The sequence below is a fragment of the Lissotriton helveticus genome, chromosome 10, assembly GCF_964261635.1.
Source record: "Lissotriton helveticus chromosome 10, aLisHel1.1, whole genome shotgun sequence".
Lineage (NCBI taxonomy): Eukaryota > Metazoa > Chordata > Amphibia > Caudata > Salamandridae > Lissotriton > Lissotriton helveticus.
The window spans coordinates 878,935,956-878,963,308 of record NC_136071.1 but is presented as its reverse complement, the minus strand read 5'-3'; the positions used below and the strand labels follow the sequence as shown (position 1 = coordinate 878,963,308).

At 47.5% G+C, this 27,353-nt stretch overlaps 1 protein-coding gene across 1 annotated transcript in view; it reads left to right on the top strand.

The window, feature by feature from the left end:
• LOC144784130 (transmembrane channel-like protein 2) overlaps positions 1 to 27,353 on the top strand; it is a 415,583-nt gene that overhangs the window by 280,989 nt on the left and 107,241 nt on the right. The gene's annotated exons all lie outside the window — the stretch shown is intronic.

Sequence of the window (27,353 nt, the reverse complement as noted above, 5' to 3'; positions counted from 1 at the left end):
AAAGCAAAGGAGTCGATTTATTTCTGAAATGTGAAAAAAATCAACCACCTAGACTTGGATAGAGTTTTTGCCCTGCTCGTGTGGCCCAATTATTTTATGTTTTGCTTAACACAAACTTTTTGTATTTTCTATATACAGACATGCACCTCCATATGGTAGTGATTAGCAGAGGAAAACATTCATTATAGCCATTGTGGTGGTGAAAGCAGACGTTGTTCATACTTACAATATAAATTAACGAAATAGTGAAGGAAGTCGAGTCCGCCATACAACTGGCTATTGAAATGCATTCAATGCAAACTTCGAACTAAGGCAAACAACCCCATCCCTCCTTGTCCCCGAATCTGAAATTTTCGCTGTATTAATTCGTACATCTATGTCATGCAAATAGGTCGTAATAGCTATATTAAGGTGTGGCTAATGGGAGCATTGAGCCCACCGAGTCCTGGCAACATTAGTAGTGTGTGTCATAAGTACTAGTCTGTGCCATGAGACTTCGTATAGGAGCACAACAAGGGTGGTACAGAGGATAGTGTATCACAGGGTGAAGAAGTGGATACTATTCAAGGAAACACAGGACACCCCACAAAAAAAGAAAAATCATTCGTCAGCAGTCTCCTGAGCTTTGAAGGAATCTAACAGGGCATCCCACTCCAATGCTATCAGTCGCTTCTGCAAGCCTGCATCTATGCAAGGTGTCGCTCTCTGCCATCCCCCATCAATCCACCTCCTCCCACCACTGAGAGACCAGTGGCGTGGCTAAGGACTTCCAAAGCCACATCAAGAGACATTTAGCAAGTAAAAGTGCTAAATCTACCAAGCGTGCCACCCCTCTGGAGCCCTCGGGTCTTGGATAGAACCACAGTGTGTATCGTCTATATACATTTTTGAGTGGGTGGTTCAGGAACCCAGTGTTAGAGTATAACGTGTAATGCTGGCATGTGTTAAGAAAAGAGTTTCTGGCAGACCTCGAGTATGTGCAAAGTCTAAGTGAGTCAGAATAGTGCCGTCTGCAAAAAGTGCTCCAACTCCTCCATGCTCTCAGGGATGAGGGACCTAGCCTGCTCGCTGCAAGAATACCCGAAGAAGTAGGGAGATCATGCAAAAGAATGGTTGAGGAGTAAGGTGCTCAGGGGACAGTGTACCGCTGGACAATCCCCAGTATGCAAAGGCTATGCGCAGCATGAGCAAACCAGAAGAGGGTAAAATGGAGTCTGGGCAGATCAAGCTGTGTAATGTATCCGGGTCGAGCATTGTATTTGTGTAACCAATCTCTGTAAAGTTATGGCCAGCCAGCCAGTAGAACAGACATTGCAGTTGACCTGCCAATCAGTATGATTTAAAATCGAGGGTGCCCAACCCTCCTTTATCGGGTGGCAGCTGTAGTTTGGATAAGCTAACGCTACGTCGGCCACTTTCCCAGACCAAATCAATTAATAATGTGTTTAATCATTTACAAATACGGGCTGGTATAAGCAAAGAAAAATTTACAAAGTGGTAAAGCAGTTGGGGTAGCATACCTATCTTAGCAAGGTTCAGACAAACTGCCACTGATACTGGAAAAGTAATCCAGAAATACATTTGTGATTTAAGGAATGGAATAGCTATCAGGAGATTTCCTTCCAGTACATGCAGTACCTCATGATATAGCTGCATCCCTAAATAACAAAAAGTCTGGGGTGCTACTTCAATGTTTACCTCGCCAAAAGATAGAAAAGGCCTATTATTAGTGCCCTCAGATGAAAAAGTTTAGGATTTATCAATATCAAGACGGAGGCTGAAGAATTCCCCAAACAATCGGGTGATCTCAGCCAGATTCGCTCGGAGATCTTTTATATACAATATCCTATCATCGGCATACAACAATATCATATGTGTATGGGGATCCCTCATCCCAGAGCTTCATGCTGAATTTGTTGTGCCAGGGGTTCTAGAGCTAAAACAAAAAGTAATGATAACATTGGACAGCCTTGTCTATTGCCACCAAATACCAGGTATGAATGTGGTACTGTCTGATCCCTCGCGGTGGGAGAGTTATATAGTAAGTGCACCCGAGTATTTAGGTGGGGTGAATATTAATAAGCTCGAAGGTGGCAAACATAAACTCACAACCTAAGATATCAAAGGTATGCGGGAGGTCTAAAGAGAGGCAACCGACCATCGGGTAGTGGCCATGGGCGGCATCCATGGTCTGATGTAAGCAGCATATGTTAAATGAGGTGTAGTGGTCTGGAACAAAGCCACACTGATCTGTGTGCAAGAGTTGTGGAAGTAGGGGAAGCAACCGGAGTGCCAGCACCTTGCTCAGGATTATATATTCAGTGTTGAGTCTATAGCAGGTCATGTCAGTCAGGGTCTTACCTAGCTGTTAAAGAGAGGGGGAGTAGTGTTCCTTCTTTCAGCGAGGTGTAATGAAGTTGTTCCAGTTGTGGGACCAGTCATTTAGCAAAGGTAGTATAAAATTCAATAGAAAGGCCATGAGACCTGGTGTTTAATTACGGGCAAGTTCTTTAAGGGCCCATCGAATTTCAAAAGGGGTGAGGGATGTACCTAAGGCCTCCTTATCCATAGCTGTCACTTGGGGGGTTGCTAACCGTTCAAAAAAAAGAGTGGGTGGCTGTTGGGCCATCAGGGGGGCATTTTATAGGGTGGTGTAAAAGTCATGAAATGTTCCATTAGTCAACAATTTGGTATTAACATGGGTGTGTTGAGGCATTATTATGGTAAGGATAGGTGTGGGCAGGGGCATTGGCCTAATCATGCAAGGTAGCAATGCACTAGATTTGGCAGCCTCAGTGTTGGTCTTCCACACATAGGCCCTGTAATCGATAATGTGCATGTGCTCAAGGAACTCAGTACATCATTTTCCACTGCAGTCTTTTCCAGGGGACCTAGACTGTTCTCGACACGTGTAAGATCGCAGGGGATGGTTTTGCTGGCTCCCACAACTGCATGTATGGATGACCCTTGCACCACTACGTTGAATGCCTCCCACTCCATTAACAGATAGGAGGCCATGTTAAAGTTTTGTGCAAAATAGTTAGCAATTATATTGGCCATGGTCTCTTGAAACACCACATCTTCTAGGAGCTGAGGCTGCAAGCGGCAGGTGGGTATAAGAACCATCACCTGGCCTCACGATAGTGTGATTTCCAATGGGTTGTGATCTGACAGAGTTTTCCCTAGGTATGATGCGTGGGTGACATTGGCATGGAGAGCGATAGTGCAAAGGATTCTATTGAGACATGCATGCAGCGAATGTGGAGGAGAATAATATGAGTATTTGCCCATGCCATCATTATGACTGCATAAGTTTCATCACGCTTGCACTCTTAGATTTCCTATGTTTACTGTTGTTGCGTTCTCCAGGGTGTACCCTCCTTCCGAGTACAAGTAAAACAAATCAATTGCGTGACCCTTAATTGAGTGACGTCCCCTGGTCACAAAAGCAATTATCCATAAGGCTGGATTACTTATTTTTGTGAAAATTACTTTGGAAATGACGAAAATAAAGATGTTTGAAGATAGTTGAATTAATTTGAAACTTTCTGTGGAACTTTACAACCCAATCTATGGGCATCACGCTGTGACCAGGGGACGTCACTCAATTAAGGGTCACGCAATAGATCATTATGACTGCACCATACATCAGAAAAGGTTCACCCTCAACCTGTTGCTGCAGGTCCTTGGCCTATCACACCGAACCAGCTCTCGTTAGAGGGGGGTGGGAGCAGTCTAAATGAATATCTAATACCGCATTAATGCCCTCTCCTATACCTTTATGTAGATTGGACGTCAATATTTTTGACTTCTATATTTCTGTGTCGATATTTTTGCAGGTCAATTTTCTGTCCGTCGATATTCTGTCATACATTGATTTTTCTTCGATATTTTTGTACTTACCTTTATGTAGATTGGACTTCAATATTTTTTTACTTCTATATTTCTGTATCGATATTTTTGCAGGTCGATTTTCTGTCCGTCGATATTCTGTCATACATTCGTGCCCAGTTAGCAAGGACTGTGAACAGGTGCACCAAAAAGGCATCCTGTTCTGAATGTATGACAGAATATCGACGGACAGAAAATCGACCTGCAAAAATATAGACACAGAAATATAGAAGTCAAAAATATTGAAGTCCAATCTACATAAAGGTAAGTACAAAAATATCGAAGAAAAATATAGTTGTCAAAAATATCAAAGTTAAAAATATTGTTTTTTTAAATGTTTTAATAATAATGTAAACTTAAGTAAAAGTAAATAGTACATATAATTAAAAGAACTATTGTTAAAAACATTAAAAGATATTTAAAAATAATAACTAAGACATTAATGTTAAAATAAAATAAACATATACATGTAAACTAGTATATATACTTACTCCACATAGTGCAACAGTAGGGAAAGCGCTGGATAGCGTAGGAGTAAAAATTACTATTCCCACTCCAGTGAGTGCAACAGTAGGGAAAGCGCTGGATAGAGTAGGGGTACAAATTACTATTCCCACTACAGAGAGTGCAACAGTAGGGTAAGCGCTGGATAGCGTAGGGGTAAAAATTACTATTCCCACTCCAATGAGTGCAACAGTAGGGAAAGCTTTGGATAGCATAGGGGTAAAAAATACTATTCCCACTCCAGTGAGTGCAACAGTAGGGAAAACGCTGGATAGCGTAGGGGTAAAAATTACTATTCCCACTCCAGTGAGTGCAACAGTAGGGAAAGCGCTGGATAGCGTAGGGGTGAAAATTACTATTCCCACTCCAGAGAGTGCAATAGTAGGGAAAGCATTGGATAGCGTAGGGGTAAAAATTACTATTCCCACTCTAGTGAGTGCAACAAAAGGGAAAGCGTTGGATAGCGTAGGGGTTACAATTATTATTCCCACCCCAGAGAGTGCAACAGTAGGGAAAGCGCTGGATAGCATAGGGGTAACAATTACTATTCCCACTCCAGTGAGTGCAACAAAAAGTGTTGGACAACATAGATGTTGAAAATAACATACTTATAAATGAAATAAATATTGTAATTAAATAAAAATGTATTACTAAATTTAGGGGGAAATATACAAATATATGACAAGAAATAATTAATTTAATAATATTAAATACTTCCCAACCCATTCCCCAATGAACACACAACACACTCCACATAACATTTCACACAATTAACCCCTTTGCCACAGCGTGAATTTCGCTGCGGTGCGAGGGGTGGGGGGGTTGGGCGTGGCACTCCGGTAATTATGATGGCTCCTGGCCGTCATAAATCACGGTAGGCGTGTGCTCATGCCGGCCGGGAGTCGTCAGAACTCCACCCACTGATTAATTCTCCCGCACAGGCGGGGAATTAACCACGTCTCGGCGGAGCGGCAACGTTCTGACGGCTCCTGGCCGTCATGAGCACACATCTACTGTGACTTACGACGGCAGGGAGCCGTCATAAGCACCAAAACAATTAAATTAATTTTCAAATCATCAATTAATAAAAAGTAATTTGCAATTAATAATTAAATTAAAACAATTATCAATACAATAAATATGTAATAACAATTAATAACCAACCAATAAGCACACAAAAATATCAATACCAATAAATAATATTTGATAGAAATTAATAACAAATTAATAATTAATTAACAAAAACAAAATGTCAATACCGATAAATATTTAATAACATTTAATAACGAATTCATAATTAATTAACAACAAAAAATAATTATCAATACTACATTGTTCTTAATTAATTACATAATTACAAATACCACCCTATTCCCCTAAAAACACACAAACCACTCCAATAATAAATTAATAAAAATATAATAATTATCAATTAATAATATGTAATTACCAATTAATAATTAATTAACAATAAATTAATTATTAATAACAATAATTAATAAAGACCTTATTAAAATTTAATACATTCCCACCCTATTCCCCTATAAACCCACATCCCTCTGCAGAGATAAAACACAACAATGTATTCAAATTAATTAATAATTCCTACAAATTATTATTTAATTTACTATAATTAAATTACTTCCCACCCTATTCCCCTATAAACCCACAACCCGCTACAGTACTAAAACGCAAAATGTACTTTAAAAAAATTACTAATTTCAAGAAAATGTATACATATATTTGAAAAAACAGAACAATACTTAACAAAAAATATAGAACACATACATATTAAATACATACTAAAATACATAACACTCGATATTATTAACATCAATAATTTAACTATCGATATTACTAACATCGATATTTGCAACATCGATATTTCTTACCTTAACTTCGATATTCTGGTTGTAGATATTCTTGACTTTGATATTTTGTCCCTACGATATTTAAAACTAGATATAACTGTGCTTCGATATTTGAAAATCAATATTTTGACTGTCCACCTCATGTTCCGTGTTGGCAGGATAAGCACTACCGAGCACCACAGGTGCTCCATCCAAGGTACCCATGAGAAAAATATATCGGCCATGCACATCAATTCTAGTGTCTAAGGCTGTTAAGGAAATCCCTGCACATCCCATGCGAAGGCAGTATAGGAGGTATGAAATAGCTTCCCCTCCATTTCTTATGCAGTTTAAGGGCTTCAGTGGAAGTGAGCTGGGTTTCCTGCAAATATACTATGTGTGCCTGACAACGGTGCAACTGAGCCAGTATACTGTACCTTTTCTCTATGGACCCAATGCTCCTGACGTTCCAAAATATCACATTATATTTGTGTATGACAGCCAACATCGTGTAATATGAGTGAGTAATGGAATCCAAACATTTTCTAATGTATGATAATACCATGGTCATAAACCATGGCTGACAATGTCATGTAACCGAATACAAACCCCCCAATACAAGGTCCAGTGATGTACACTTGTTCAACCAAAGTTCAGGAGCCCTGGAAGCCAGCCGATGAAGGGTACAACATACATGGAAGACAGTTTGTAAGGAGATAGCAACACTCGTATAGGGCTCCCCATAATAATACTAGTGCAGCTGTGGAGGTAGTATATGTACACAGTTGTCCACCACCACTATAAGGAGCACCAACTCTCCCACTCAGGGAGCTGGCTTCCATAATGTCATCAGTATTAGTCTCCAAAGGAGGTGACACCACAATTCACTCATACCCAACCAGGGGCAGTCCTCCAGACTACAGTAGTCATGGCATTTAGCCCAGGAGATCATCAGAAGTCTATTGGGTGACCAATGGTAACAGTGCCATGCTACCCCCGGAGTCAGAGTCCGAGGTGCTTCCCAGTGACCAGCTGGTACTGGTGTGCAGCCTGATGTCCTGAAGAGAAGTTGCTGATATATTTGCAGCTCTCTGGCCCCCAGAGCCTGCTGCAGAGATGGAGTCGCACTTACCTGAGTCCAAGGAAGAAGCCCTCAGCATTGTTTCTGGGGTGGACGTTGTGCCTTAGGCGTCATTGGCTGTGAGAGGACCCGGGTCTCTGGGAAATGGGAAATGTAAAAGTGCTGCTCCACCAAATCCCACGCTGCCTCAGGGGTGTCAAATAAGAGGAATCACTGCTCATAGATCACCTTGAGTCTGGCTGGGAACAGTAGAGCATATGCGAGACCCACCGTACATAGCTGTGGCTTAACTGCCGGGTAGGAGAAGCGTTGGCGCTGAACTACACGCGTACAGTCTAGGAATAGCAAGATCCGTACATTATCCATTATGATGGGTGTAGTCTCTCTTGCGCTTTGAAGAATAATGTCCCGGTTTTTGAAGTTTAGTATGTGGGCTACAAAAGGGCACGGCGGTGCACCTGGAGGCGTCCTCCATGCTGGAACCTGTTGCACTTGTGTCCAACAAGCCCGTGGCACCACTGTGTTTCGGAGCCAGTTCTCCACATACTATGTGGCATTGGAACGCTCAAACCTCTCTGTCATTCCAATGATTCTGGCCTTTTTGTGATGTGCCTGCACTTCAGCATCCTCTGCTCATTCCTGAAAAATATAAACCTGCCTACGGTGTTGGGCAACAGTTAAGGTCTATTCCATCTGCCAAGGCGTTCAGGAGGAAAGGGTCACCTCATCAGTTTTGACTCTGTCATCTTTGAATAGGCTGAGATCAGTAGTGATAGCATCTAGCCGCTGTTCAGTGGATAATCTGGAATCACGTATCTCCTGCAATATCATGTCCAATTTAACCAATGGGGCAAGCCATTGTAGGGTGTTTGCAATCTTCTGAAGCCATTATGGAGGAGTGTTGCGTTGTCTTGGAGTGGGAGTGGCAGTGACCGGAAGGCTCAGTAGTTTGGGCTCTAGTATGGCCCATGACATACATCACACTGTGTTGACTTATGGGGCGTTAGAGAACACAGGCAACAGCGCACAGTGCTCCGGGCAGCACAAACAGTGTTATGGAGAGCGTGTACTGTTCTGGTTCACCCAGTCCAGATGTCTGCGTGGTAGCATACTTCAGCAATTTGACGGGTGGGAAGACAGTCATAAGAGAATAGACAAGTGCAGTCTTCTGTCTCCATTGTGGGAAGCACTGTAGGTTTCAAATGTGCTGCCTCTGTTGATGCCCAGTTCGTGGCTCATGGAGGTTATCAACAGTATAGGCCTCCTTGGAGGGGGCAAGGGGAGGCGGAAGGACAGTTTGATGAAAGCATCTCCTGCAGAGGGAGGGTGTGGCTTGGCCTGCTGCAAGATGGCCGCATTCTAAGCGGGCCCTGCTAGTCAAGCTCAGTATCCGACAGAATCCTGCAGACGGCGTCCTTTAAGCAAGCTACAACCAGCGTACCCTGCCTAGTTCTTACCTGCGGCATCACCCTGTGCTGCTCCTGCACCCCGGAGTCTATCGAGGGCTTAGAGCTGCTGCCTGTCTGTGGCGCTGGGCCTGCACCTCGTGGGGCAGCGAGGCCCAACCCTTCCCACTGTGCTGCTGGCGGGGCTGCCTGGGGCTCCATGCCGCCAGAGTGTCATCGAAGGATCCTAGTCTACTTCCACCCGGTGAGTGTCATCGCCACTGGGGATCTCTGCAGCGAGGTTTGGGGCCCACGAGCTGTACCGCCTGGCCCGGGCCCAATGTAAATCCAGCACCATTTTCTGCTGTAGCTCCATCCGGCACCCTCCATGTCAGCTTTGAGTGCCTGGGCCGGGTGACTGGAGCTGTGTTCCCCCCGTGCCTCCCTGCCGTGTCCGCCCCAGATTGGCGCGTGCTCCCGCCCATACTTTGGCGGTGCTGTGCGGGGATCCCTGAATCCACACTCTCCTCTGCAGCCTCCTCCGGTGGCCCGTGACACTGCGGCCCCATCGCTCCTGACACCAGGTGTCCGACACCATTGATGCCTATTTTGGACTTATCAGCTGTGGCTCTCCCCTATGTTGGGCTTGCTGCCCATTGCTTTAAGCCAGACCTAAGTGGGACTGAGATCTGTATCGGACAGCCCTGAACTCTCCACCATGCCTGCAGCTGCTTCCCGGAGCAGGGTACGCCCCTTCTTCACGGCCTCAGTCTCGAGTGGCCGGTGCTGCTCCTGCCCTTGGTTGTGCCTGGCACCGTGTCTCTGCCAAGGCCATGGCCCATCTTCTGCCTGCTCCCTTATTGCCCCAGAGCTGCCGTGGGGCTGCAATTCTGAACCTTCCGAGCCCGCCCCAGCATACACCTGCTGCAGCATCACATTGGAGCCTCCAGCCTTACGGTGGCATCTCTTCAGGCAGGAATTTCTCCGGGGGTGGCTCTTACTGCATAGCCTGGGTGCAGTGCGACAAGTGTTGTGAATCCCGGCGCCCTCCTCATGCTGGATGACAGTCCGCTCTGCTTGGTGACTTGTGGGCCCCTCAGGTCTCTAATCTGCCACCTGCCTCGAGTGGTGTGCTCTCTCTGGACTACTCTGTTGAATTGCCTGGACTCGCTGCCCTGCGCCCCATCTCACCCTGGTCTAGCGTTGTATGACTGGAGCCATTTGCTGGACCTGGAATATCTGCGTTCTTAATGACCATCGCCAGACCAGGCTTATCCACTCTCACCTTCTCCGGCACAAAGTTGACATATGTCTATTACAGGAAACTCACCTGATACCAGCGACCTCCACTAGACTTCAATCGCGTTAGTGGGGGGACTCGCACTCCTCTTTCTATTCCTCCTATTCCTGGGGAGTATCCATCTTGATAAGGAGGGGGCTACCATGGATTACGTCTCAAGTTCTTACTGACCTTGAAGGACGCTACATCGTTCTGCATGGCTCACTTTGGTCCCAACCTATGACTATCACTGCTGTGTACGGCCCTAACTCGGACGACCCTGATTTTTTCACTCATATATGGCACCTAATGTCATCCCTGGGTCCCGCAGCACTTCTTTGGGGGGGGAGATTTCAATGTCATACTTTCTGCAGTCTTGGACCGCTCTGGCCCTTATTTATCCCACCCTCTCTCCACCGCTCGCCTTCAATCACTACTCACCGACAATTCAGTATATGATGCATGGCGGCACATGTGGCCCGAGGCTTGCGTCAACGATGCCCGCGGCTGCTGGTCTCGTAACGATGTTTGGATCACCTCCCTTGATGTTCTCACTTGGCTAACCTCTGCCAACAACAAGGCACGTACTCTTTCTGATCAGCTTTGTCTCTGCCTTCCCCACCCCCCTCAGCGTGCCTTCACCTGGCGGCTTCCCCCAAACGCTCTCCGTGACTCCATCTTTTGTGACGAGATCCAAACCGCAAATCTCTACCTATTTTGATTTGAATGTTGGTTCTGTAGAAAGGCTGTGGGAAGGCTTCAAAACTGTGATCCGCGGCGAGTGTATCTCAAAACAATCGGGTGTCCTTTGCTTCATCCGCTCCACTTTAAATAAGCTTGAATCTGAGATTAAAGCTTTGGACGCCGCTCATGCAATCCACCCAAGCCCTGAGACTATCGCTCGTCTGCATGGAAAATATACAGAATTTACTGAGGAGGCCAGCCGGAAACTCTCATTCCTTGGCAGAGAAGCCCAGGCTCGCCGTTTTGGTGAGCGCGAATGGCCTGGCAAGACCCTGGCCAACCTCCACCGTCCTCCCCGCGCCGTTTCATATATCATGGCCCTCCGGGACGGTAGCCCCACCAGAGCCACCTCCCCTGAGGAAATCAGGATTCGATTTACGGAATACTACTAGCAACTCTACACCGCGGGACCCACCCCCTCGCGCGAGGATTTCAATCAATACTTTGATACAATCGCATTGGTCTGGCTCGCGGACAAACATTGTAAATTCTTAGATAAGCCCTTCTCTAAAGACAAAATACTCGCTGCCATAAATAGTTTACCCAGTGACAAGGCCCCATGTTCAGATGGTTTCCCCTCATCGTTTTATAAGACAGTTGCAACACTTCTTGAGCCGCGTCTAACCGCCATGTATAATGAGTCCTTTGTTACTTAAGCCGAACAAGCCACCTGATTGCCGCGATTCATATCGCCCCCTCTTGTTAAAGAATATTGACAACAAAATCTTCGCTAAGTTGCTGGCCTCCCGACTCTTCCTCCTCATGCCGACCATCGCTCTACTGGACCAGTCAGGTTTCATCCCAGGTCACTCCACATCCTGCAATCTCCTGACAATTTTCTCGGTCCTTTATCAGATCAATTCTAGCCTTCCTGCAGTTGCTGCTTTACTCTATGCCACTAAGGCATTCAACACACTGGAGTGCCCTTTTTTATTCTTTTTACTACTGCGCCTCGGCTTCAGAAACACCTTTATTTGCAAGATATCGCTCCTCTACACTAGCCCTCCTGCCCGCCTACGTATCAACGGTCAGATATCCGATACTATTTTGATTGGGCGCGGTACTCGGCAGGGGTGTCCACTCTCCCCTATGCTCTTCGCTATTGCGATGGAGCCTCTTGCTGCCCGGCCCCGGCAACACCACACTCAGAGGGTCATCGGTTTCTCGACCCGTGCCCTCTTGGTCTCTATGGATGAGGACAACATTACATTGTATGTCCGTCATCCCCAAGAAAACCTCAGCCCTCTACTGCGTGAGATAATACGGTTTGGTGGTCTCTCCGGCATACAGGTGAACAGAAATAAGTCAGTTCTGTTCCCGTTCATGGATGCCACCCAGCTATTTACTCCGGACTTTCCTTTCATATAGGCCTCCGGTCGCACTCGCTATCTGGGTATATGGCTGAGCAGGGACTTGGACGGCATATGGCAGGCCAACTTAGGACGCGCAGTGGATTGGCTTGATTCTAGAACACCTCACTGGAATCGGCTCCTCCTGTCTTTGCCTGGACGCATTGCAATCACCAAGATGGTGGTCCTCCCGAAATGTACCTCTTCTTGAATATCCCCATACTACTAACTGCTCAATTTTTTCGTAAACTCTGCTCCTTGGTCATATCTTTTGTCTGGGCCGGCAAGCAACCTAGGATTGCCTATGACATCATTACTCTCCTCTTGTCGGTTGGCGGCATGGGCACTCCCAACTTCAAACTGTATGCCTTATGTGCCCAGGCCAGCTTCTTGCACTTTTGGATTCACCACATCCCACATCCCCTTTCAACCACATGTCGTGGTAGAGGCTGACCTTGCAGCCCCTTGGCCGTTGAATACCGCCCTGTTTGCCCGCAAGCTGAGGTGAACACGGTTGAGACGCTGCGCTGGGCCTGGCTTGAACTGCGTTGCCTCTCCAATTTCCCTATGCTATCAGCTAATACTATGCCGATTGTACGGCACCCAACTTTCCCCCCTCTCCAACCATCTGGCTTGTCCAAGCACACTGCCCGTCTGGGACTGACGACACTGGCGGATCTATATCCTGGAAATACTTTCTTTTCTCTTCCAGCTTCTTCTGGTCCTCTGGACACTTTGCTCTTTTATCAGCTGCGGACGATCTACAGGGAGCTGCATCCCACGTTTCCCCTGCTACCTCAGTCAATGCCCGCTTTTGACTTCATTTATTCCGGCCCCACTCCCCAGAAGCTAGTGACTAAACTGTATGCTGTCACCTTGTCGACCACCTCCAATTCCACTGAACGTGCCCGAGTGGCGTGGGGTGAGGACCTTGGTGAGGATATTTCTCGGGCCGACTGGCTCTGTCGTTGCAGTCACACTAAAAAAGTGTCTCCCATTTATCGCCTCTGTCTTATTAACTTTAAATATTTACACAGGGTATATCGCACCCACGCTCAGTTACATAAATTGGGACTCATACCTGATGACAGATGCCTGCACTGCTCTGCCCCTGCTGCAGATTTCGCTCATTTGGTTTGGCTGTGCCCCAAGGTGTCTGATTTATGGCGGGAGGTTTGTGCAGCTATCTCTGAGATTACCGCAACGTCGGTTCAACCTGACCCACTATTGTGCCTGTTGGGCTTTGTTAAATTCTGTCCAGATACCTCTCGCCGACTGGTCGCAATGTTGCTAGTTCTTGCGCGGCGAAGGGTGGCCATGTGTTGGGGGCGCAGGAAGGCACCCAAGTTTGCCCAGTGGCTTGAGGACGCTTCTATAGGTCAGACTCTACTATCAGAATTCTCTGACCTTATGCCTGCTCGGTCTCGGCCTCTTGACATATGGGGTGCCCCGGTGACCAACCTTCACACTCCGCGCTCCCTGCCGGCACTCTGCCCGCAGCCCCCGCTGGTGCTGGTCAGTAGCCGCTTCCTTCTCTGTCCCCTACATTCTTGTGCCGGGCCTGCTCCCTCCTCTAAGGTGCTGACACTACACTATGCAGTTACATATGCCTTAATGAAGTGTTTGCTGTATTGTACTTGATAATGCCTCTGCCTGATCGATCTACTTCTTGATGTGGTGTGCATTGTCAATGATCTGCCATGTATGATGCTCTGATTTGATGCAAAATTGTATTCTGGTGATGCTGAACATTTCAATAAAGGTTTTAAAAAATCAACAAAAAAAAAGCATCTCCTGCGGAGTCTAATCACTGTGGTGCAAGCATCAATGAGGGTACCTGTGAGGTTACCTGCAGCGGTGATGCTATATTGAATATGCCAGGAGGGGGAAAATTATACTGACTGCAGAGCTAGTCTGTCCAAGACGTGATGGATATCGTATAGTGAGTGTTCTAGGGCAGTTTGACCCAGCCAGGCCATCCCAGACATCGGTTTTAAGAGAGGATTCAACTGGCAGCCAGTGCCGAACTGGCCGTAGCGGGCACCAAGTGTTTTCCTGGTGGGCTGGAAGGCTGGGGGCCCTTTTGGAGTGCTGGAGACCGCTTTTGTTACAGGGCTCAGTTTTGCAGCAGTGCTACAATATCGGCCCCCTGTAACAAAAGCGGGAGAGGTGCTCCTCATTACCATCCTCCACCGCCCTGGGGCAGGTCCAGCTGAAATGCCATAGTTGGTTTGTGTTCCCAGTCCGGCCCTGCCGGCATCTTCCATAATCTCAGGAAGAGACCCATCGAGTATCAAGTGTCTAGCATTTTGAGTTGTGCCTTTGCTGAATTAGGCATGAGAGGGGTCGCCATCCTTTAATGTGAACCGCGGTGCAGTCGGCAATCAGTTCCATGCTCGCTGGCACCAGTCATCCCCAGATCACTGTTGGGCTCAGGGCCGTTCACAGCGTTTCCTCACATTCTCTCCAACCCAGCCCTGGATGTTCATTGCAGCCTTGTGCCATTTTACATGCTGCAGAGCTTTGTGCTTTAGCATCCCAGGGGCATCCATCTGCAGGTCCAGTAAGTCTAAACACACAGGTTGGGGGCATTTCTGCTAACTATGAGGCAATGTCCTTGGGGTGATCCTGGCCTACATACCCACAACTTCCACTAGCCGGTGCAGAAAAAGTCTTTGGGCCTTGCATGGCGATGCGAGGGATGATCAGCATCCACCTCCCTTATGCGTGACGGCACCAGCCGCCGAAGGCTGCGGCAGTCTCAGTGGAGCACAGCCGCGTCTGTAACCCCATACAGCTGAGCCCTTTTTTGGGCGTCTGGCCCTGCAGCCCCCAATCATCTCTCAGCTCATCATTGACTCTCACCTTCTATAGTCCCGCTTTGTCAGCCCGCTACAGCACTCTCCTGGATGTTCAGTTGCCCATGGCCTCGGCGGGCCCGCAGAAAATCTCTGGGGGGTGGATTACATTACTTGTAATGCAATTCCATCGGTGCAGCAAGTGTCACTCTCGGGCTACCAGCCTTCAGAAACAAGCAGCAGAGCCAGCTGAGGTTTTGCCATCAGAAACATAATGACCCCCATCTCTAAATGAGATGAAAGACCACACGTTTGGCAGAATAGGGACACAAGTGTCTTTATTGTGTTTCTCCCATTCTGTTAATATCTAATTGATTCCCTTATTTATTATAGTGAGAACCTGTTCACAATGTAAAACGTGTAAAAGATCTGCATAGAAAATATTTTAGAGGATATTTTCTCTGAGTAGAAACTTCTAGACATTAAGGTAAAAATGTTAAGTGATAAGCTATTCACTGGTAAAGTCAGTAGATTAAGGGAACAGGAACAAGGTATCACCGCTAATGGCACATAAAAATAGGTGCTTACAAAAAATAGAAATGTGCATAAGGTGGCCCTTTGCGAATGTTCACTGCATGTACAAATTGTCAGTGTTGCATAAAAGACCTGCTACAAGCAGGGATACCACTAACCTCCTAACAGACGGATCAACAGACTTGAGCCAGATGGAATTATCAGTCAGCATCCTATGTTGCATTATTCGAACAACACATGCCCTATTACAATGTCGTTCAGACGAGCGTCTGACCGACACCGTAGCGAGATGGAATCCACCCAACTATTAGTCAGCTGTACCACCCGCAGTGTTAGGATGTAACCATCCTATGGGCAATTGGAAACATACATTTTTCACTTGTGCGGCGGCCGGAAAAGGGCTGCAGCACAAGCTACAATAGACAAATTGATGTTTTGAAACGTCCCTGCACCATGTGGAAGGCACCTGGCATATGGAGAAGGGATGTTTAAGGGTACACCGCATGTGCCCCTAGGCCCCCATAGCAGAGGGCCAGGGGGCAATGGGGTCCAGCTAGGGGACCCCAAAGTCACTTTCTGCTTGCCTTTTCATAACAGTCAGACCTCCATGAAAGAGCGGGCAGAAAGCGGCATTGTAATAGCGGCGGAGCGGAGGCTTGCTCCAGTGCCAATTTGGGATTACAACTCCACCTGCCACCTGACGGGTTCTGTGAGCTTGGCAGAAGTGGAGTGGAATTCCCCCAAGGGTTTCCCTCCGACCACCAGTATCATAATACAGCAGTCGAACACAAACCTATAATGTCGGGCAGAAAGCTTCCGACGAGCTGTTAGGTGGCTTTCCGCCTGACATCATAATGGTTGGGACTGCAATAATAGAAACATGTCAGCATTGACTGAAGTCACTATTGTATACAAAAGGAGAGCACACTAAAGGGTAGGTGTGGTATACAGCAAAGAACTCTCACTCGCAATCTTTAATAATGCATTTTTTCTACAGGGCAAAATAGTGCCCTTTGTGCCTTCAATAATAATACGGTACAAAAGGGGGTGGTGATGGACGGAGCATCAGAACTAATCAAACACTCACACCCAGTCAAAAGATCTGGGTTTGATCCATCACCGTTCTTTAGCCCACTCTGCCACCCCAGTTCAGACATGGCTATATGCAAATCAGTCTGACCCTGTCCCTCATGGGAACAGTCCAGCCCGAACTGCCAAGCCATGCCTTCCCTGGACCGGAAACAAGCTTCCGAGGACCGGTTTCTGGCATTCCAGCCATCTTCAGCCCGGCTTGCTTGAATCCAGTGGCAAAGTGGGCAAGGGACTCACGTCTGAGCATACCCTGACACACTTATGGCGGCCAAAAGCGGTACAAAAGGGGGTGGTGATGGACGGAGCATCAGACCCAATCAAACACTCACACCCAGTCAAAAGATCTGGGTTTGATCGATCACCGTTCTTTAGCCCACTCTGCCACCCCAGTTCAGACATGGCTATATGCAAATCAGTCTGACCCTGTGCCTCATGGGAACAGTCCAGCCCGAACTGCCAAGCCATGCCTTCCCTGGACCGGAAACAAGCTTCCGAGGACCGGTTTCTGGCTTTCCAACCGTTTTCAGCCCGGCTTGCTTGAATCCAGTGGCAAAGTGAGCAAGGGACTCACGTCTGAGCATACCCTGCCGACACTTATGGCGGCCAAAAGCGGTACAAAAGGGGGTGGTGCTGGACGGAGCATTTGAACCAATCAAACACTCACTTTGTTTTGTAACTATAAATACATAGTGGGAACTGCCACTGCAGTGTGTGTGTGTGTGTGCGTGCATGTGGGTGTGCATGAGTGTGTGTGTACACTTTTTAAGATTTACCATCACTCTGGGGTATGCAGCCCATCTGATGTAAAAGGACCTCGGTTTTTAGAACTGAAGACACAAGTTTGGCTCATTTTACTATATCTATGTACAACTGATCTGACAATCTGGAACAATGGCTAACTTGGCATAAATTTGTAGATGGGAAGTGGTGAGGCAGTAGCTATTTTGGATAGTGTATAATTTAAAAACTCATCACACCCATTGGTTGAAAAGAATGTACCAATAAGAAACATTCAAGCAATTGTGTGCTCTACAATAATAATCAATGTTTAAGTCTGAATATTTGTCTGCCTTAAGGAGTTCCATGGTTATGAACTTTCTATGGAAAATGTGGTCCAGCAGCGCCTGCTCCCGGACAGGGGTGGTGGGGCCGCAGGGGGAGTGGGTGGGAGGGGATAAAAAAAAGGACTTACCTGGAACGGGCGCTTGCTGCCTCTCCTCTGTCCTAGTCCTCTTCTTTCTTCCTGCCTCCAGTCCTGGCCGGCAGCAGGAAGCACCCGGTCACACAGGCTCTCCTGAGCCAATCACAACAGTGAAATGCAGCATTGTGATTGGTCTGAGCACCGTGGTTTGGAGCTCATACGGGGACAGGGAGCCTGTACATGTTCCTCTCCAGGCTGTGTAATGCAGCCTGTTGCGGAAAATGCAAAGTGTGCATGACTGTTTGGCCGGGCAAGAGCAAACTACTCCTCCCTCTACTTTGGCCAGCCCTGTGCTTCCACTGACGGCAATAGTAATTATTAAATGATAATAATGTTGTGTTATTATCATTTTCATATTCCTTTTGAGCAGTGGGGCGACACTCCTCCGCCTTAGTGAAAGGCTCTGCCGCTGATGTGGTCTGTCTATTAAATTATGAAGCAAAAATTTCGAAGCTACCCTGGAATTGTTATTATTATTGGGATATCCCTCATAAAAAAGAACCTCATGTATCTCTATTAACACTTGTAGTTGACCTTACTTTGAATGCAAAGGCATTTAAAGCTATTGTAAAATTTGCTATGCACATTCCATGTTGTATTATTATTGAAAAAACACAGTTGATGGACAGAATGTAGAACAATGTCATACACTCACCCCAGTACAAGGATCTGGCACTAAATCCATCGTTTGTTTGCACTCCACACCACCCTGGGTTAGACACTGGCTATATGCAAATCAGCTCTGACCCTGTGCCTCATGGGAACAGTCCAGTCCGAACTACCAAGCCATGTCTTTCCCAGACCGGAATCAAGCATCCAATGACCGGTTTCTGGCTATCAGCCTTCATTCAGCCTGGATAGCTTGACTCCAGAGTGGCTAAAGAACGGTGATGGATTAAACCCAGATCTTTTGACTGGGTGTGAGTGTTTGATTGGTTCAAATGCTCCGTCCAGCACCACCCCCTTTTGTACCGCTTTTGGCCGCCATAAGTGTGGCAGGGCATGCTCAGACGTGAGTCCCTTGCTCACTTTGCCACTGGATTTAAGCAAGCCGGGCTGAAGACGGCTGGAATGCCAGAAACCGGTCCTCGGAAGCTTGTTTCCAGTCCAGGGAAGGCATGGCTTGGCAGTTCGGGCTGGACTGTTCCCATGAGGCACAGGGTCAGACTGATTTGCATATAGTAATGTCTGAACTGGGGTGGCAGAGTGGGCTAAAGAACGGTGATGGATCAAACCCAGATCTTTTGACTGGGTGTGAGTGTTTGATTGGTTCTGATGCTCCGTCCATCACCACCCCCTTTTGTGCCGCTTTTGGCCGCCATAAGTGTGGCAGGGTATGCTCAGACGTGAGTCCCTTGCTCACTTTGCCATTGGATTCAAGCAAGCCGGGCTGAAGAAGGCTGTAATGCCAGAAACCGGTCCTCGGAAGCTTGTTTCCGGTCCAGGGAAGGCATGGCTTGGCAGTTCGGGCTGGACTGTTCCCATGAGGCACAGGGTCAGACTGATGTGCATATAGCCATGTCTGAACTGGGGTGGCAGAGTGGGCTAAAGAACGGTAATGGGTTAAACCCAGATCTTTTGACTGGGTGTGTGTGTTTGATTGGTTCAGATGCTCCGTCTATCACCACCCCATTCTGTACCGCTTTTGGCCACCATGAGTGTGGCAGGGTATGCTCAGACGTGAGTCCCTTGCTCACTTTGCAAACTGGATTCAAGCAAGCCGGGCTGAAGAAGGCTGTAATGCCAGAAACCGGTCCTCGGAAGCTTGTTTCCGGTCCAGGGAGGGCATGGCTTGGCAGTTCGAGCTGGCCTGTTCCCATGAGGCACAGGGTCAGACTGATTTGCATATAGCCATGTCTGAACTGGGGTGGCAGAGTGATCTAAAGAACGGTGATGGATTAAACCCAGATCTTTTGACTGGGTGTGAGTGTTTGATTGGTTCTGATGCTCCGTCCATCACCACCCCCTTTTGTGCCGCTTTTGGCCGCCATAAGTGTGGCAGGGTATGCTCAGACGTGAGTCCCTTGCTCACTTTGCCATTGGATTCAAGCAAGCCGGGCTGAAGAAGGCTGTAATGCCAGAAACCGGTCCTCGGAAGCTTGTTTCCGGTCCAGGGAAGGCATGGCTTGGCAGTTCGGGCTGGACTGTTCCCATGAGGCACAGGGTCAGACTGATGTGCATATAGCCATGTCTGAACTGGGGTGGCAGAGTGGGCTAAAGAACGGTAATGGGTTAAACCCAGATCTTTTGACTGGGTGTGTGTGTTTGATTGGTTCAGATGCTCCGTCTATCACCACCCCCTTCTGTACCGCTTTTGGCCACCATGAGTGTGGCAGGGTATGCTCAGACGTGAGTCCCTTGCTCACTTTGCAAACTGGATTCAAGCAAGCCGGGCTGAAGAAGGCTGTAATGCCAGAAACCGGTCCTCGGAAGCTTGTTTCCGGTCCAGGGAGGGCATGGCTTGGCAGTTCGAGCTGGCCTGTTCCCATGAGGCACAGGGTCAGACTGATTTGCATATAGCCATGTCTGAACTGGGGTGGCAGAGTGATCTAAAGAACGGTGATGGATTAAACCCAGATCTTTTGACTGGGTGTGAGTGTTTGATTGGTTCAAATGCTCCGTCCAGCACCACCCCCATTTGTACCGCTTTTGGCCGCCATAAGTGTGGCAGGGTATGCTCAGACGTGAGTCCCTTGCTCACTTTGCCACTGGATTCAAGCAAGCCGGGCTAAAGAAGGCTGTAATGCCAGAAACCGGTCCTCGGAAGCTTGTTTCCGGCAGTTCAGGCTGGACTGTTCCCATGAGGCACAGGGTCAGACTGATGTGCATATAGCCATGTCTGAACTGGGGTGGCAGAGTGGGCTAAAGAACGGTAATGGGTTAAACCCAGATCTTTAGACTGGGTGTGAGTGTTTGATTGGTTCAGATGCTCCGTCTATCACCACCCCCTTTTGTACCGCTTTTGGCCACCATAAGTGTGGCAGGGTATGCTCAGACGTGAGTCCCTTGCTCACTTTGCCACTGGATTCAAGCAAGCCGGGCTGAAGAAGGCTGTAATGCCAGAAACCGGTCCTCGGAAGCTTGTTTCCAGTCCAGGGAGGGCATGGTTTGGCAGTTCGGGCTGGACTGTTCCCATGAGGCACAGGGTCAGACTGATTTGCATATAGCCATGTCTGAACTGGGGTGGCAGAGCTGGCTAAAGAACGGTGATGGATGGATTAAACCCAGATCTTTTGACTGGGTGTGAGTGTTTGATTGGGTCAGATGCTCCGTCCATCACCACCCCCTTTTGTACCATCTCAGAAAGGTAAGCAGACCGGCCCTTGGAGTCACTCTGGGTTCAAGTGCTACAGGTCCAGTCCTTCACACCCCGACAAGGAGAGCAGCAGAAGGTCAGCATGGCAGAAAAGCAGTTCTCCTAGAGCAGCAGTACAGCAGAGTGGCAGTCCTTCAGTAGCACAACAGTCCTTCTTCCTGGCAGAGATCTATAGGTCCAGAAGTGTACTGCGTTGGTAGGGCCAGAAGTCCAGTTCTTATTCTCAGTGGTCCCTTCTTTAGTCGGGAGACTTCAAAGAGGGCCTTTGAAGTCCCTTCCTGTCCTGGCTCCAGACTCACTACAGGGGGTTAAGCAGTCCTTTGTGTGGGGACAGGACACAGCCCATTCAGGTGTAAATATGAGGTTTTGCCCAGCTCGTCCCTTCCATGCTGCTCAGGATGGCCCATCAAGATGTGGATGTCCCATCAGTCCCACCCAAGCTTACCTTATTTGTGGCTGTCTATGGGGAATGCACAAGCCCAGCTGTCACCCGCCCCAGACGTGTATTGGGGACATACAGAAGGGCTTAAGAGCAGAAAAATGCCTACTTCACTAAAAGTGGCATTTTTAAAGTTGTAATCATAAATGTTATGTTATGTTATGTTATGTTATTCGGAATTTGTCAAGCGCACGGTCACCCAGAGGTTTCATGGCGCTGAGAGGAGACAGATGGTGAAAAAATAGCCTAACCGTGCGCTTGCTTGAATAACCAAGTCTTCAAAGCACCCCTGAATTTCGCCAGATTAGTACAGGTCCGAAGAGACAGGGGGAAGCCGTTCCAAGTCTTAGGGGCAAGGTAAGCAAATCGACATCCGCCAAGTCGTTTTCTCTTGTACAGTGGCAGCTTGAGGAGGGACTGGTGGGCAGAGCGAAGGTTACGAGTCAGTTCATATTTATTTATTAGATGATTAATGAACCTTGGGCTATTGCCATGAAGGGCCTTGTGAACTAAGCATCCCACTTTAAAGGTGATCCGGTAAGCGATAGGAAGCCAATGAAGAGAGGCTAGCAAAGGTTTCGCCGAATTCCTGCGATTGCTTTTGAATATTAATCTGGCAGCTTGGTTTTGGACAATCTGCAGGCATTTTGGATAGAGTAAGGGGGAGGCCCAGATATATAGAGTTGGAAAAATCAAGGCGAGAAAGAACCAAGGCAATTACCACTTGGATGAGGGCAGAGTGTGTCAGAAGATGGGCGATTTTCTTGATCTTTCGAAGTTGAAAGAAGCTGGAAGAAATCACTGTTCCGACCTGGTTTTTCAAAGAAAGGTCGGCGTTAAGGGTAACTCCAAGGCTCTTCACCGACTGAGAAGGCTTAGGAGGGGAACCCATCGAGGATGGCCAAAAGTGAGGGCCCCAGCTAGTTGCGCTATTACCAGGGAGTACAAGCTCAGTCTTTCCGGGATTGAGCTTTAAGTGATTCTCGTCCATCCAGCCCTGGATATGCATCATAGTGGACTGAACTTCTTCAGCCGAGTCCGCAGAGTTTAAAGGGAAGACCAGTTGCAGGTCGTCTGCGTAATTATAAATGGTGACTTTCCTATTTTTTAGGGACTGCAGCAATGGTTTCAAGTATAGGTTAAATAAGAGGGGGGACAATGATGAGCCCTGCGGAACACCGCATGTAGTGGGGAGTTTAGGTGCCATAAAGTTCTCCAGTTTGACTGCCTGGGAACGGTCCTTCAAGAAGGATTTGACCCAGGCGAGAGCCGACCCGCTAAGGCCGGCTTGTTCGACACGGTGTAATAAGATGGTGTGATCCACCATGTCGAACGCGGCCGATAGATCCAGGAGTACAAGGGCCTGATGATTGTCATTGTCGGCGTTAGACCTTAAAGTATCAAGGACAGCAAGAGTAACCGCCTCAGTGGAGTGTGCCTGGTGGAACCCGGCTTGGTTTGGTTCAAGGTAGTCGGATGTCTCAATGAAATTAGAGATGCAGCTGGCCACATGTGCTTCAAGCAGCTTGGCCCCAAACGGAAGAAGAGATATGAGCCGATAGTTAGAGAGAACAGATACGTCCGCGCCTGGCTTTTTAATTAATGGGACCAAAATAGCATTTTTAAATGAGTTTGGAACTATTCCAAATGATAAGGAATTATTCAGAAGTGGGAGGATTCCCTGAGGTAGTATAGAATAAACTTCCTTCAGTATATGCGGGGGACAGGGATCATTGGGGGAACCAGACTTTACCCGATTCATAAGCTCCACCAGTTTGGGAAAATCGATGTGAGGGATAGACTGGAGTTTGTGTGGGTTTTCGCAAATCTGCTTGTTGCCCTGGTATGAGTCGTCTGGATGCTAGCTTTTATAATATCAATCTTCTCCCTGAAGAAATCGTTAAGTTGATCACACAGTAATTGAGTCGGGGGTTGGGAGGGGAGGTGCGGGTGTCACTGCATAGATCGTTAACTACTTTAAAAATTTCTCTCGACTTATTATGAGCCGTAGAGATTTTATCAGAGAAGAAGGCTGCCTTAGCAGCTAAGATGGAACTATTATAATTCCTCCGAGCTGTCGTAAATAAGCGTCTGTCTTTTTCATGATAGCCCTGCCTCCATTTTCTTTCTAATTGGCGGAGTTTTAATTTTGGAGTTTTTAAATCTGTAGAAAACCACCTATGGGCGTCCATTCAACGAGCGCGAGAGAACTTTGTTAGGGGGGCATGTGCATCACAGGCAGATAAAAGCCAGTCAGTAAGTGCTTTATCCATCAGGTTAATGTCCAGATCCTGAACCGGGAGGGAGTCTGTCAAGGTGGTTAAGAACTCCGGGAAGCTAAGCAATCTCCATTTCCTGGCCAACCCTCCCAAGGGCGCAGGAGTTTTCAAATTGCCCTGCAAAGTGATGGAAAATTGCAACAGGTGATGGTCGGACCATATACAGGGTAATGCAGTAGGGCTGGAGGTAGGGATATTATACGACCAGATCTGGTCTACGATATGACCTTTATCATGGGTGGGGATTTGGACATGTTGAAAAAAATTTAAATTGGAAAGAAGCTCAAAGAGTTCTGAGGCGTGAGGTCCTGCCTCCAGGTGGTTATACCAATAGTTAAGATCCCCTATCATCATGACTTTGTCATAGTCAACGGTCAAGCCGGCCAGTTGCTCAGAAAGGGAGACTGGGAAGGACGGCATAGGTATAGGTGGACGATAAATCAAAACTAGTACCATAGTTCCTATGTCGTTATCAGATTTAATTACCAGGTTATCAGTGTCTGGTAGGTCTAGAGAGGATAAGGTGGTGAACGTGTGGTCTTTGTGGATAATAGCTGCGACGCCACCACCAGTTTTTCCTGGTTTTCTGTTTGCGAACAATATATAATAGCCTGATGGTAATGCTGCGAGAATATCTGGCAAGGAGTCTGCGGTAAGCCAGGTTTCTGAGACAAGCAATATGTCAGGCCTATCCAATTGAAGTAAAAGGAAAATATCTAATTGGTGTTTTACCAGGGATCTGGTGTTAAGGTATAAACAGTGGAGAGTCCAAGCATCGGGGCGTGAGGGCAGAATGAAAGAGTTGGGGCTTTGGGACGGGGTAGAGGATGGCTCCTGCGATACATGATGGATATGAATGTTATTAATCTTTAAGCGGGCATGAGTTGTAGGATCGAGGAGAGATGGGCCGGAGTTCTGTAGGGCGCGGAGTTCACCGAAGGAGTATCTGGTGAGTTCTCCATTCTGCCTGGCCCCTGGGCCCGGCCGGTCGCGGACGGGCGCAGACGGGCTTGCCTTAGGTGCGCCTTCGGCGCGCAAACGGCGCGCCCGCTGCGCGTCCGGAAAAGGCACATGTTTTTATGGAAGCGATAGGGGAGGGGAGAGGGGGTGTGGCCTTGATAAAGTGGGCGTGGCTTGTGCGTGGCTGGGGGAGTGGCGTCAAGATTACCCTGTGCAGCGAGTCAGCGCTAAGTCCGCAGCGCGTCTGCTTCAGGAAGCGCCCTGTCCCACAAGTAAGTGCTCAGGGGAGGAGGTGGATTTTAAAAACGAGCAATGAAAACAAAGATTAAAACAAACAGCAGCACAATTCTTCTCCCGGCTTTTCGCCTCAGGAGTATTTCAGTCTCTGGCGCGCTCGTGATCAGCGCAGTTTTTATACGTCAGAGGGGGCGTGGCCTCGCTAAAGTGGGCGTGGCATGTGCGTGGCTGGGGGAGTGGCGTCAAGATTACCCTGTGCAGCGCGTCAGCGGTAAGTCCGCAGCGCGTCTGCTTCAGGAAGAGCCCTGTCCCACAAGTAAGTGCTCAGGGGAGGAGGTGGATTTTAAAAACGAGCAATGAAAACAAAGATTAAAACAAACAGCAGCACAATTCTTCTCCCGGCTTTTCGCCTCAGGAGTATTTCAGTCTCTGGCGCGCTCGTGATCAGCGCAGTTTTTATACGTCAGAGGGGGCGTGGCCTCGCTAAAGTGGGCGTGGCTTGTGCGTGGCTGGGGGAGTGGCGTCAAGATTACCCTGTGCAGCGCGTCAGCGCTAAGTCCGCAGCGCGTCTGCTTCAGGAAGTGCCCTGTCCCACAAGTAAGTGCTCAGGGGAGGAGGTGGATTTTAAAAACGAGCAATGAAAACAAAGATTAAAACAAACAGCAGCACAATTCTTCTCCCGGCTTTTCGCCTCAGGAGTATTTCAGTATTTCAATAAATACAACTTTGTCAATAAAAAGGATTCATTATTACAAGTTCATAGGTACCAAACATGATAGATCCACTCCCTCTCGATCAGGAATGTTAACTTATGAAATGTAATAAGAAATCCCCAATGTTAACCTATGAGCGGGGTAGGCCTCATAGTAGTGAAAAATGGATTTGGGAGTGTTTCAATACCAGGACATGTAACACTTAAAAGTACATGCCCTACATAACACCCAGCTCTGTGGGCTACCTAGGGCCTACCTTAGGGGTGATATATATCTAATAGAAGGGGAGTTTAAGGCTTTGTGAGTGGTTTTAAATGCCAAGTTGACATGGCAGTAAAACTGCATGAACAGGCTCTGTATTAGCAGGCCTGAGACTTGTTTAAAGGGCTACGTAAGTGGGAGGCACAACCGCCGCTGCAGGCCGACTAGAAGCATTTAATTTACAGGTTCTGGGCACATACAATGCACTTTCTTGGGGACATATAAGTAAATTAAAAAGGCCAATTGTGGATAAACCAGTGTCACCATGTTTAGGGGCGTAAGCCCATGCACTTGAGCACTGGTTATCAGTGGTAAAGTGCCCAGAGTCCTAAAATCAACAGAAACAGTTCAGCAAAAAGTGAGCCAAATAGGGAAAAAGTTTGAGGGAAGACCACCCTAAGGCTGACAGATTCAACACTGCTTGAAGGGCACCTATGTAGAGTTGTTAATACCAGTAGGAAAGGAAAACTTCTTATTGTGCCTGTGGATCAATTGTGACTTTTAAAAAAGCATACTCTTGCCAAAAGTCCTAGGTATGATTCACATGTCCCATACAGTTGAAATTTGCCATGTCTACACCTGGTGCATACTGCAGGTTCCTGCAGCCCTTTCACACAAGGGGCCCCTAACCCTCCAGGGGCCCACATACCTTCAAATAAAGCCACCCGTACAACCTAATGGTATATTTGCGAAGGGATTTATACTTGAGGGGACCCAGAAGTTGGAGGAAGTTAAACACCCTGTTAGACCTGGGGGTCGCTAGTTGGCTGAGGTAGGTACCTTAGGCCAAATAGGGACCCTTCTTTCCACGTCAGGGAAAGGAAGGACATCTTCTTAGATAGCTCCCGCTCACCCCTTCAGTAGCTTGGCATGAGCAGCCAGGCTTATCTTCAAGGCAAATGTGTAAAGTATCTGCAACCACGCTCTCAGTAACCCAATGATGACACCACAAATGGACTCCACACGAGTTTCCTAAAAACAAGTATACATTTATATTAAAAGGTATACGATGAGACCACACGATATAAATCCAACATATGCATATTTGTAATATTCCTCCTGGCCGGTGATTAGGCCAGCCAGCCCTTGTAAGTTATGGCAATATTAAAGACTAATTCTAAATGATCCACTGCAGTCCTAATGCAATGCTATGCAGCTCGTAATGCAAGAATCAGGCACTTTGCAATGTAAAAATAATGCAGTTAGTTATGCAACAATCAAGCAGTTCGTAATGGCAAAATAATGCAATGCGTAACGCAACAATCAGGCAGTTCATTATGCAAACTAATGCAATGCGTAATACAACAATCAAGTACTTTGTTAAGCAAAAATAGTGCAATGCAAAATACGCCCCAGCACCGATCACGGTGCCTTAGGCGGTCTCTCCTCTACTCGTACTGACTCGCGATCAGCTTCCACCAACAGATGCCCCCAACACGG